The 12193-nt window shown below is 41.4% G+C and overlaps 1 pseudogene; it reads left to right on the top strand.

The window, feature by feature from the left end:
* Window positions 1-3374: 3374 nt before the first annotated feature.
* On the top strand, window positions 3375-5124 carry LOC119334052 (annotated as a pseudogene).
* The last annotated feature ends 7069 nt before the right edge of the window (window positions 5125-12193 follow it).

Here is a 12193-nt window from a genome sequence, read left to right as displayed (position 1 = left end):
GTTTGCTAGGGACTTTTTCTATTTAACAGGGCGTGCGCGTGCCCCTAGGTCGTCAACTAATTAGTTAAACAGTATATAAATTACCAATCCCTCACCTTAGATTTTGCCCCATTCCGATCTCACCATGGGCAGCTCAGAGTGACTAATAGCGAGTTCTACATTGACGGTGCCGCTGTCGTCGGCTACACCCCTTTGCTCGCAGCCGATGGTGTTAGTCGTAGCTTGATCTCTATGTCCTCTCCGCAGGAGGCATGGCGGAGGGGCGAGCCCTGTCTATGTCCGGAGGTGCTCCTAGCGTGCACGCCCTCCAATGGATGCGCTCGTGGCGCACTACCATGGGCATGCGCTGCTGTGTTGGCGACGGCGGTCGGAGATGGCAAACGCTGGCGCACTTCTGGGTGCCACCGAGAAGCAGTGCGGCGTCCCACCATCTGTGCTGCCTATCAAAGTCGTGTGCCCAGTGCATGACCAGTGGCTGATTTTGTCGGTGCCGAAGAAGCACAGCCATGTTATTAAGGACTTAATTACGTGCAGGCTCACATTCACCCCTGCTCTGGTCATGGTTGATGGCAGTGGTGAGTTCTGAACTTGGGCATGTCCTTGTTATGTTAACGTAAGTGCTATGTATGTCTGGTTAGTGAACTTGGCTGTCAGCTATTTGGTAAATTATATATGTAGTTCCTTTGTTAGTTATGTAACCGCAGGCGTGCATTGAGAACTATGATAATGTCAGGGGTTGTGTTGCAAGGTTCTGTTGTAATATCAAGTGTTGTTCTGGTCGATCCTTATGTACACGCACGTGAAGTTCACCTTGTACAATACCTTTTTTGTAGGAAACTTTTGTACAGTACCTGAAGCAATAATTTGGCCATACATGTAGTTTAATTTATCATGTTTTTTAAGTTATAATATCTCAGCCATAGAGACAATATTTTGGCCATACACGTGATTTAATTTATCTGGAAACTTTTCTAGAATTACAAGATCACTTATTTAGGTCAAGTTTGTATGCCTTATACATTAAAAATTCCCTCCTTCAGCCAATGCAAAGAGAGCTTTAGAAAATGCAGAACTCAGAAACCTATTTTAGTTGGTCCCCTAAAATACCTAGGGTATATATTTATCCCTCTACTCATTACTGCCTCTACTTGTGCGGATGACATGAAATTATTTGAGAACTTATGTGCCTCTTGCATTCTGTAGTAACCAGCGCAAATATATCCTATGGCTATAATTCCATTCCACTCCTGGCCTTCTTAATTTATTCTCTCACACCCCCATCAATGGCCATGTAGAATTCGTTTCCTTTCTGGCTTATTCATTCCATATGCATGGCCTTCTCTCTCCCTTACTTTAATTCCTTTCCTCCGTGGTTCATGGCAATGGCTATATTTTCTTTCCTTCATAAGTCATAACTCAGGAAAGGAAGTTTTTTCTCTTACTTCTTTTCCTCTCGCTCCTCCTCCTTTTGATTCCTTAATAGGCGGCTTATCGGTTTCAACTCAGAAACATATAAAACTTGGTGGAACTTGATCGAAAGGAGCGAGGTGAGACTATTTATAGCAAAACGATCTGTTTCCTATCATATACCATGCCATAGCTGAGTTGGCTCCCATGATCTATACGTCATGGCGAGGTTTCGAGTTCGATTCCCCCATGGTCCTATATTTTTTCGTTGCTCCTCCATTGATTTTAGAAAAAATGAGAGGAGGCCTACCTCGGCCCATAATAGTTTGTTCAAATAATGGGCCGTTGTATAAGAAAACTATTAAGCCTATTGAGAACTATGAAAGTCTCTATCCTTTAATATTAGGTAAAGATAAAGATAAAGATAAATGGAGTAGCTAGTTAGTTAGTACAGTAGCATGCATGCGATATAGGGGTATTATGCAGTGGTGAGTCAAGTAGGTGTGAAAGTCTCCATCCTTTAATATTAGGTAAAGATAAAGATAAAGATAAATGGAGTAGCTAGTTAGTAAGTACAGTAGCATGCATGCGATATAGGGGTACTATGCTGTGGCGAGTCAAGTAGGTGGGCATCATAGGGCTCTAGCCTACCCTCCAAAAAAATGTATTTTTTTTAATACTACTCTTCTTTTCAGGTCAGCCCATTAGCCCGACAGAGGCACCAGCAGAACAGCCCACACGGCCACACCAGAGCAACGAAGCACGCATCGAGGGTTCCAGCCTCCACGCACGCCGCACAATCCACACGCCGACACGCGCATCCGGGCCCCAGACCAAGCGTTCGTCGGTGTTGGGGCGGACGGCGGCGGACCATGCAACCGGCCGGGGCGTCGGACTGCCGGAGCACCGCGCCAGCAGCTAAGCGCGCGCGCCTCTCCGACGACGGCGACGAGCCAAGGCGCCAACTGGCCGCGGCCAACCCTAGCTGGCCATCGACCGCCGGCGTCCGGCTGCTACTCGGTGCCAGACTGCCAAGTGCCAGCCAAGCCTTTAAGTCGGAGAATCGGAGGCGTACTGCTGCTGTTGCTGCTGCCTGCTGCTGAAGGAGTTGAGGCGTTGACGTGTGCTCACTGCTGGCCGGCTGGGTAATTTGAATCAATAATTTTGGTACATTTGTAGTTGCTACTTGTTAGTTCATGTTATCTTAATTAATTTAAGTCCTATTCCTATGCAAATTATTTGCAGATTTGCAGAGATGAAGAGAAAAAATACAAGCATAAATAGTTTTTTTGAAGTAGTTCAAGTACTCCTCGTGCCGAACCTGATCCTATCCCAGCCAGTCCACTGATCCCAGCGAATGTGAACCCAGATCCCCTTTCCCTGGCTGTAGTGACCATAGTTCCTACTTCAACTAATGAGAGACCTGATCCCTCAACTCCAAGCAATGAGAGAAATGACACCACATTTGATGAGAGTACAAACCAACCAAGAATGCCTATACTAGAATTTCATCCAAGTCAAATTATTGCTGATCCAGGACTTAGAATACCAATAGAAGATTATGCCCCTGAAATAAGAAGTGATGTGAGAAGAGCTTATTTGTTGAACAAGGGAAACAAAGCTATTGGGCATAAATTCAAGAAGACAAAAGATGGTAAAATTTGGAGATCCTTTCAGCGTGCGTGGTTTGACAATTTTGATTGGTTGGAATATAGAGTGGATAAGGAGGCTGCGTTTTGCTTTCATTGCTTCCTTTTCAAGAAACCATCCCAAGCCATTAGATTTGGCAATGATGTTTTCACAAAAAATGGGTACACTTGTTGGAAAACAGGTTTAGCTAGTTTTGAAAAGCATGTTGGTGGTCAATCTAGTTACCACAACATTGCTAGGGGAGATTGTGATGATTTCAACAATCAACGAGCAAGTGTGGCTACCAAATTCCGAGTGTATAGCAAAAAGGCTGAGATATGAAGGATGCATTTGACAAGGGGGCTGGAAATGCACAAATGATTTGTTCTGACATCCAGAAGGACCTTGCTACAGCTTGTGCGATGGAGGTAACCAAAGTTATTAAGAATGACATTGGAGATAAGAATTTCTCAATACTTATTGATGAGGCTAGAGATTGTTCAATAAAGGAGCAAATGGCGGTGAGTTTGAGGTAACACATACCATCTTTTAGTGTTTTTATATTGCACTAGTAATGTTTACTAATCTGATTTCGTGATGCACGTAGATTTCTAGATGATCATGGAGTGCTCCAAGAGAGATTCCTTGCCATTAAGCACATCACATATTGCACATCTGCTGGAATTAAAGAAGCTTTAGTTGATGTGTTGGAATATCATGGTTTGTCAATTTCCAGGCTACGTGGTCAGGGTTATGATGGGGCTTCAAATATGAGAGGGGAGTTCAATGGTTTGCGAAAATTGGTTAGAGATGAAGCTCCGTATGCATTCTATGTTCATTGCTTTGCTCACCAGTTACAATTGGTGGTTGTCACCGTTGCTCAATGTTGTCCTGCTATTACTGATTTCTTCAATTATATTCCCTTGATAGTGACTCAAGTGTGTTCATCTTGTAAAAGGAAAGATGCATTACTTGCCAAACATCAAGATGAATTGTTAGATTTGATGGAGAATGGAAAGATTTCAGCCGGTACCGGGTTGCATCAAGAATCTAACATAACAAGACGAGGAGATACTTGTTGGGGCTCACACCTCAAAACCTTGCTTCGTATATTCACAATGTGGAATGCTGTGGTGGATGTGCTAGGAATTGTTGTGGCTGATGCTCGGGAACACACATGCCAAGGTGGGGCTAGAGGTTTGCTTAAAAACATGGAATGCTTTGAATTTGTGTTCATCATGTTCTTCTTAATAAACTTTATGAGCAACACAAATCAACTATCCCAAGCTTTGCAAAGGAATAATCAAAATATTGTTGAGGCCATGCGTTTGATCTTGGATGTGAAAGAAAGCTTGCAGGACATGAGGGACAATGGTTGGGAGCCTTTATTTTGCCAAGCCAAGAACTTTTGTGAAACACATGATATTGATGTGCCAAACATGGATGATCTTGTTGGAACAATGGGCCAATCTGTTCGCACTAAGAAGAAGGTGACTCGGCTTCACTGTTACAAGGTTAGCATATTCAATGTTGCCATTGGTGCAACTATCACCGAGATGAATCACCGATTCAATGAAGTTTCCACCGAGTTATTGGATTGCATGTCTTGTCTTAATCCAGCAAACAACTTTGCAAAGTTTGACGTTGACAAACTTATTCGTCTTGCTAAAATTTATGATGAGGACTTCACAGAAGCTGACCGGTTGTTGCTAAGAGTACACCTCCCCAGATTCCTTATGAACATTAGGAGAAGTGATGAATTTAATGGATGCCGGGATGTCCACACTTGCTCGTTTGATGGTTGAAACAACGAAACACACAACTTTCCATTTGGTATATCGCCTCATTGAGTTGACACTCATTCTTCCTGTAGCAACTTCGTCAGTTGAGCGAATATTTTCAGCAATGAAGATCATCAAGACAGATTTGCGCAACAAACTATCAAATGATTGGCTAAATGATTTAATGGTGTGCTATTGTGAGAAAGAGATATTCAGAAGCACTCACGATGACAAAATCATGATACAATTTCAGAAAATGAGTGATCGGAAAGGACATTTGCCTTATGAGTTTAATGTGATTCCTTAGAGATATATATGTTAGTGTTACTAGTTTTAATACTTACATGTGCATGACTTATTGTTGTATCACTAACAAGTGTGCTAATTTGGACAGATGGCTTGTGGTTGGTGACTTGAGCGAGGGATCTTGGGCATACATCTCTATATTTTGGTGTGAAGCTATTCTATAACTACAATACCAGTAGCAGTACTAACCAGTAGTAAGAAGCAACATCTCATTGTCTTTTGTTATTGCTTCTCTCATACTTTGATGCCTTGGTCTGTGAATTGTATGAACCTTTCTGGTATGTTTAAATGAATACTGCATGCTTTAGTTAGTATTCTGGGAAAGTTTGATTACATTTCGGCAAAAGGACAAGGAGATAATGGTTATTTAGCTGTACAAATTCAAATTTCAGCCCAAAATTTAATATTTTTCAAAAATCCCAAAACAATTAGAGTCAACACTAGATGCTTCCAGTAGTATTCTGTGATATTCTCAGCTCATTTGGATAAAAGAATTACGAGATGATGTTGTTTCTCTTGAAAGGAACGTTCCATTTTTTTTCTGCCGTTAACTTTGAGCCCACCCTCTAATTTCGTTCTGGATTCGCCACTGGTACTATGTACTTAGTCAGTGCAATGGTAAGAAGCTCACCCTTCGCCTTTTCATTCTTGTTGTTGGACGCCATAAGCTTAACCATTTGTGAGGTAGATTGAACTATGATGCCAAATGCTTGCGGAAAATTTTATTCTTATATAGGCATACGGAGCGGGAATTGTAGAAATTGCATCAATTAGAGCGATCATGACATCTAATGAGAAACTATTACATGTATAATTATTAAAATTAAATTTTGCACGACTTGATTACATTGACTAGGAGTGTATGAACTGCTTTGAGTGAGTGCTAATGTCATTAAATGTTTAATTTGACCCATGGCTTTTGCTTTGACAGGATCTACCTAGTCAATGGAATATGTGTCGACTGCACACGGTCCAGAAAGTGGACAAAAATTATTGGGAGTGAATTAAAATTAATGCTCAGTTCTCTGAACACGATGTACAAACCACATATGAAATATATTTCTAGTCGCAATTGAGACTGGTCACATGTATGTGTTTTTTTAGAATGTCACATGTATGTGTTGTGATCACCTCTTCCATAGATATATCTTTCAACCTATATGTATTAGTAGCTAGAAGAAAGGCACAAAATGACTATTGAAGTTTACATTTCTTTTGCTCTAGCTAGTAAACGGCACGAAATGTACTACTCCCGGTGTGAACATGATATTCTGCAACAAAAGCTGGATCATGTGTAATTTCCTTGACCTTGTCATTCAAATCAGGACAAGTCTTTTGAGAGTTAATGTGGCGGCTCTTTAGCTTTTTTCGATAAAGAGTGGCTTTATTGACTCATAATATAGCATCGAGGATACAATTATAATGAGCTACACCTGGCCTCTGCATAACTAAGATGCACACAGCCAATACACACAAAGAAGCATGCTAGCAAAGGCACAAAAAGAAAAATCCCGAAGCATAGAAAGAACGATTGACAATGTATAGTGACAACCATCATAGCTAGCTAGGTCCTACTATTCAGCACGGACAACTACTGGTATACATAGGGTATAACTATCATGGCACACTTTTCATTGTTTGACTTGCTGATGTATATGCGTACATACAGTATACTTTTCCTTAGTCGGCGCTCGAAGTTGGAGCGGCAGATCATGGTAACACCGCAGTTCTGAGACAGGAAGACGGAGCGGCAAGCATGCGGCCACCTGATCAGCTGGTACCCTTGTGGGCAATCGGCGAGGTCACACCGGTGCGACAGTCTCTCCTCCAATCGGTTCCCTAGGATGAGGCAGCAAGTTAATGTGTGTGGTGGTGCTATAGCACTCGATCTGCAGATTGAGGCGACCACTGATGGCTCTTGGTTAGGGTTCCTCTCTCTAAATATAGTTCGTACGGTGGGCAGCTCGTTTTGGAGAGGTTGTCGGATGCAACCGAAAGGCTCCTTTGTGAAGTGTGGTCGCTCTCACACCGACAAGCTTGCCTTCGGCATTGAGATGTGATCTACGGATAGCGGCTTGACAGAGAAGGCATGGCTGTGCAGTGACGACGGTGGAATTTCTAGCCAAGCGCATGTAGTTGTTGGGATCACAGAAGAGTGGTGGCGACAACATACAACAAACCCGATTTGGTGGTGCTTCTTGAGAACATGTGGTGAAACCCCAAGGTCTAACCCTAGTGGGTTATATCTAGCAACGATGTTATTGGGTTATTACCGTATTTGAGTCTTTGACAGGATATGTTCAAACTTGATCTTCTTGGTGAAAACATAGATTCTGGCCTCTAGTGATTGGATCCAGTGGCAATGGCCCTTGATCATCATTCCTTCTTGAAGGCATTATTGTTGAACACTTGCTGGGCCACACCCTCACCCAACAGCGCCACCACCATAAACACACCTAGTCGGCCCTAGCCAGCATCCCGGCATAGCATGCACCTCCGCGCCCAATACGCGCTCGCACCACTCCATTGAGTGCCACACACCACTATCACGCATGCATCACCAGGTGAGCCCTGATGCGCATGAAACGCCCCGCCAGGTCTTTGTTTGCGGCCCTCCAGTGGAGGCGCAGTGAGAGGATAGGAGGGAGAATGGCCTAGAGGCATTTGTAGAGTGTTTTTTTTTTGGAAAAGGAGGTTAAACCCCCGACATCCGCATCAATCGATGCATACAATTATCTTTATTAATTATTCAACACTAACTAGAACATATATACATCAAGCCACCCGAAGCTACCACTCACACCTGCAAACTCGATAATGTGGAGTGCTCTCACTCGCCAGATCTAAAACCGGTGTCATAGCTGATCCATCCAGATAACATATTGGAATCAACTACCGGTGCAGCAGACCTAAAGCATACACCACATGCACACGTTTCGAAAGCTTCCGTCATCATCGAACCGCTAACCCATCATTAGGAGAGAGATCCGCATCATCCTTGCCGGTCCGGCTATCCATTGACGCCTAATACGTCTCTAAATTTTTGATTGTTCCATGTTGTTATATTATCAATCTTGGATATTTTATAATCATTTTATATCATTTTTTGGTACTAACCTATTGACATAGTGCCAAGTGATAGTTCCTTTTTTTCCGTGTTTTTTACATCGCAGAAAATCAATATCAGACGGAGTCCAAATGCCACGAAACTTTACGGAGATTTTTTATGGACCAGAAGGAACATGATGGGCCCTGGTTGCACCTGGGGGGGAGTCACGAGGAGGGAACAACCCACCAGGGTGCGCCAGCAGGCCCAGGCGCACCCTGGTGGGTTGTGCCCACCTCGGGTGCCCTCGGACCGCCTCTTTGCTCTATAAATACCCCCAAAATACCAGAACCCTAGGGGAGTTTACGAAATATTCATCCAGCCGCTGCAGAGTCCAGAACCACAATATCCAATCTAGACACCATCTCAGATGGGGTTCACCACCTCCATTGGTGCCTCTCCAATGATGCGTGAGAAGTTCTTTGTATACCTTCGGGTCCGTAGTTAGTAGCTAGATGGATTCAACTCTCTCTCTCTCTCTTGATTCTCAATACAATGGTCTCTTGGGGATCCATATGATGTAACTCTTTTTGCGGTGTGTTTGTTGGGATCTGATGAACTTTGAGTTTATGATCAGTCATATCTTTTTATATCCATGAAAGTTATTTGAGTATCCTTGATCTCTTATACGCATATTCTCTTATAGCCTCATATTTCTTCTCTGATATTTGGGTTTTGTTTGGCCAACTTGATCTATTTATCTTGCAATGGGAAGAGGTGCCCAGTAGTGGGTTTGATCTTACGGTGCTTGATCCCAGTGACAGAAAGGGAACCGACACGTATGTATCGTTGCTACTAAGGATAAAAAGATGAGATCTATATCTACGAAATAGATTAACGGATCTTGTCTACATCATGTCATCGTTCTTATTGCATTACTCTGTTTTTTCATGAACTTAATACACTAGATGCATGCTGGATAGCGGTCAATGTGTGGAGTAATAGTAGTAGATGCAGGCAGGAGTCGGTCTACTAATCTTGGATGTGTTGCCTATGTAATGATCATTGCATGGATATCGTCATAATTATTTGAGGTTCTATCAATTGCCCAACAGTAATTTATTTACCCCTCATTTGCTATCTTTCTCGAGAGAAGCCACTAGTGAAACCTACGGCCCCCGGGTCTTCTTCCTCACATATTTTCTTGCGATCTACTTTTCCTTTGCATTTTTATTCAGATCTTTTAAACCGAAAATACAAAAATACTTTGCTGCACTTTATTTTATTTATGATCTATTATTTCAATCTATTACAAATTTCTGGCATCGTTACTCGAAAGGGATTGACAACCCCTTTAACACGTCAGGTTGCGAGGTGTTGTTTTTTGTGTGCAGGTGCTGTTTATGTTGTGTTGCTTGGTTCTCCTACTGGTTCGATAACCTTGGTTTCATCACCGAGGGAAATACCTACCTTCGATGTGCTACATCATCCCCTCCTCTTTGGGGAAATACCGATGTAGTCCTAGCAGACAGGAGTTTTCTGGTGCTATAGTCAGGGAGCAATCAAAAGGAATTTCTCGCGCCGTTGTCGGGGAGGATCTTCTACATAACCAGGTTCCTAATCACAAATCTCATCTCCTCGCAATTTACATCATTTCTCATTTTCCTCTCGTTTTCCTCTTCCCCACTTCACAAAATTTGTCGTTTTATTCACCTCTCTTTTTCTTTTGCCATTTTCTTGCCAGATCTGTTTTTGTGTGTTTTCTTGTTTGCGTAGTCATGATGCCTCAAAGAAAATATTATGATGTTCCTTACCCAAATATTTGCTTGAAATTGAGAGAATTACTAGGGAATATATGACTACACAATTTGAGCACAATAAGTATTTTACTAAAGAACTTAAGGAGCACTTTGTTGTGCTGGATGCTATCACAAAAAAAACTTGATGATACTAGTAGAGAAGTTTGCAATCTTCAATCTAAGTATGCTTTTGCTAAAAGTTTGCTAGGAAAAATATCCGATGCACAAGCTACTCTATTAAATCAAATGGCTGCCAAACCAATCTCATTAGAGGATAAAAGTGATGAAGATCTTAAAATGATTGGTGTTTCATCTATTGATTCCTTGTTTAGTAAAGATAATATTGATGAAAAAGGGACTGGAGAAGATTCAACTTTAGGTAGAAGGTGTCCCAATATTTCGGAGGGTAAAAATCTTGTTGAGAAAATTGATGAAAGTGGGTTTGGAGAGGTCAAAACATTAGCTAGTGATGTACCCACTCTTTTGGATTACAAATACTTTAATTATGATAGTTTCTCTTTGATTGATTGTATTTCTTTGTTGCAATCCATGATAAATTCACCCCATGCTTATGAACAAAATAAGGCTTTTACTAAACATATTGTTGATGCTATGATGAAAGCTCTTGAAGAAAAATTGGAATTGGAAGTTTCAATCCCTTGAAAATTTCATGATGAGTTGGAACCTACTATAAAAGTCAAGATTAAAAACTATGAGTGTTTTGCTTTGTGTGACTTGGGTCCTTAAGTCCTTGTCATTTCCTCCTTCTAGAAAATCCGGGTTAACAAGCCAGCTTCATACTCAATTTGCTGACATTGGTTTCTCACAGAGAAATATTGTGAAGAGTAATCCACTTGAGTCGGCTTCCAAAGTGCCGGTTTAAGAAATATGGGTCTTGAAATACTTATCTGATATTCAGCCAGTTTGAAGATGTAAAACTTGCCGGTTTAATATTACCAAAATTGCCGGTTTATAAATATTGTTGGCACCGGGTCATAATTGTTGTCGACACCGGGTCATGTAATTGATCTTCCTGATTTACTCAAAACTGATAAACTAAAGACGTTCCTCCTTTATATGCATAATACTTGTAGCCCCCAAGTCTTAAGAGGAGAACATAGTGATAACTTAAGACTTGCTCCAATAAGTGTTTCAACCTTGAAGAAATCCAGTTTGTTCCTCTCGATCATATAGACTGAATACTCCATATATGCAGCCCCCAAGTGTCGGGTTGTCATGCTTGCAGCAACCTGGGACTTGTAATTGCTTATAAAAACTTCAATCAGTGTAGCCCCCAAGGGCCGGGTCATTATGCAATAATGAACAGGGAATTTGTAAATATAATCATGTAGATTTTAGCAGTGATGTGTAGCCGCCAAGGGCCGGCTTAGTAAGATAATACTGAACCGGGACTTGATATATACTTCAATGGAAATAACATATTATAATGTAGCTTCCATCATAGGGCTTGAACCCACGTCCACAAGGTTAAGAGCTTTGTGCTTTACCAACTGAGCAACGAACCCTTTAATATAATGGATTAAGGCTTGTATACCTTGAATGTATGACAGGAGCAATTGGTAGCCCCCAAGGGCCGGCTCATTATGATATGATGAGTCGGGTCTTCAATAAGATGAGCAAAAAATGACTTTGAATTAGCCCCCAAGTATCATGGTGCATGCTTGCAGCGACATGAGACTTGCATATTTGATATAATCTCAATTTAAATAATGTAGCCCCATGTGTCGGGTCGTAAGCCTGCAGCGACTCAGGACTATTCCTTCCACTGTAGAATAAACCATATCCATTGATAAAATAATAGCCATTGCACCAAAGCGACTTTGAATACCTCATCTGTTGATAACCATAATAAAAAATCCAGCCATGTTGGCTATTTAAAGATTTGAATAATATACTCAATGATTTATAAGCGCATGATTACAATGGCGCAATCCATATATATATATATATATATATATATATATATATATATATATATATATATATATATATATATATATATATATATATATATATATACTGGCGACTTATAGTCCAAAGCCAGACCGGTTTAATAAACACTGGATAATTTATCATCATACTGGCGACTTATAATCGAAAGCCAGGCCGGGTTAATAAACGCCGGTGATTTATAATCATTCTTTATTCAACCTGTTTCTGTATACAACAAGTTTAAAGTGTCCTGACGGTTTACCGCCGGACGG

This window comes from Triticum dicoccoides, chromosome 7A (genome assembly GCF_002162155.2).
Source record: "Triticum dicoccoides isolate Atlit2015 ecotype Zavitan chromosome 7A, WEW_v2.0, whole genome shotgun sequence".
In the NCBI taxonomy this organism is placed as follows: Eukaryota; Viridiplantae; Streptophyta; class Magnoliopsida; order Poales; family Poaceae; genus Triticum; species Triticum dicoccoides.
This window is presented reverse-complemented; position numbering and strand designations above follow the sequence as displayed.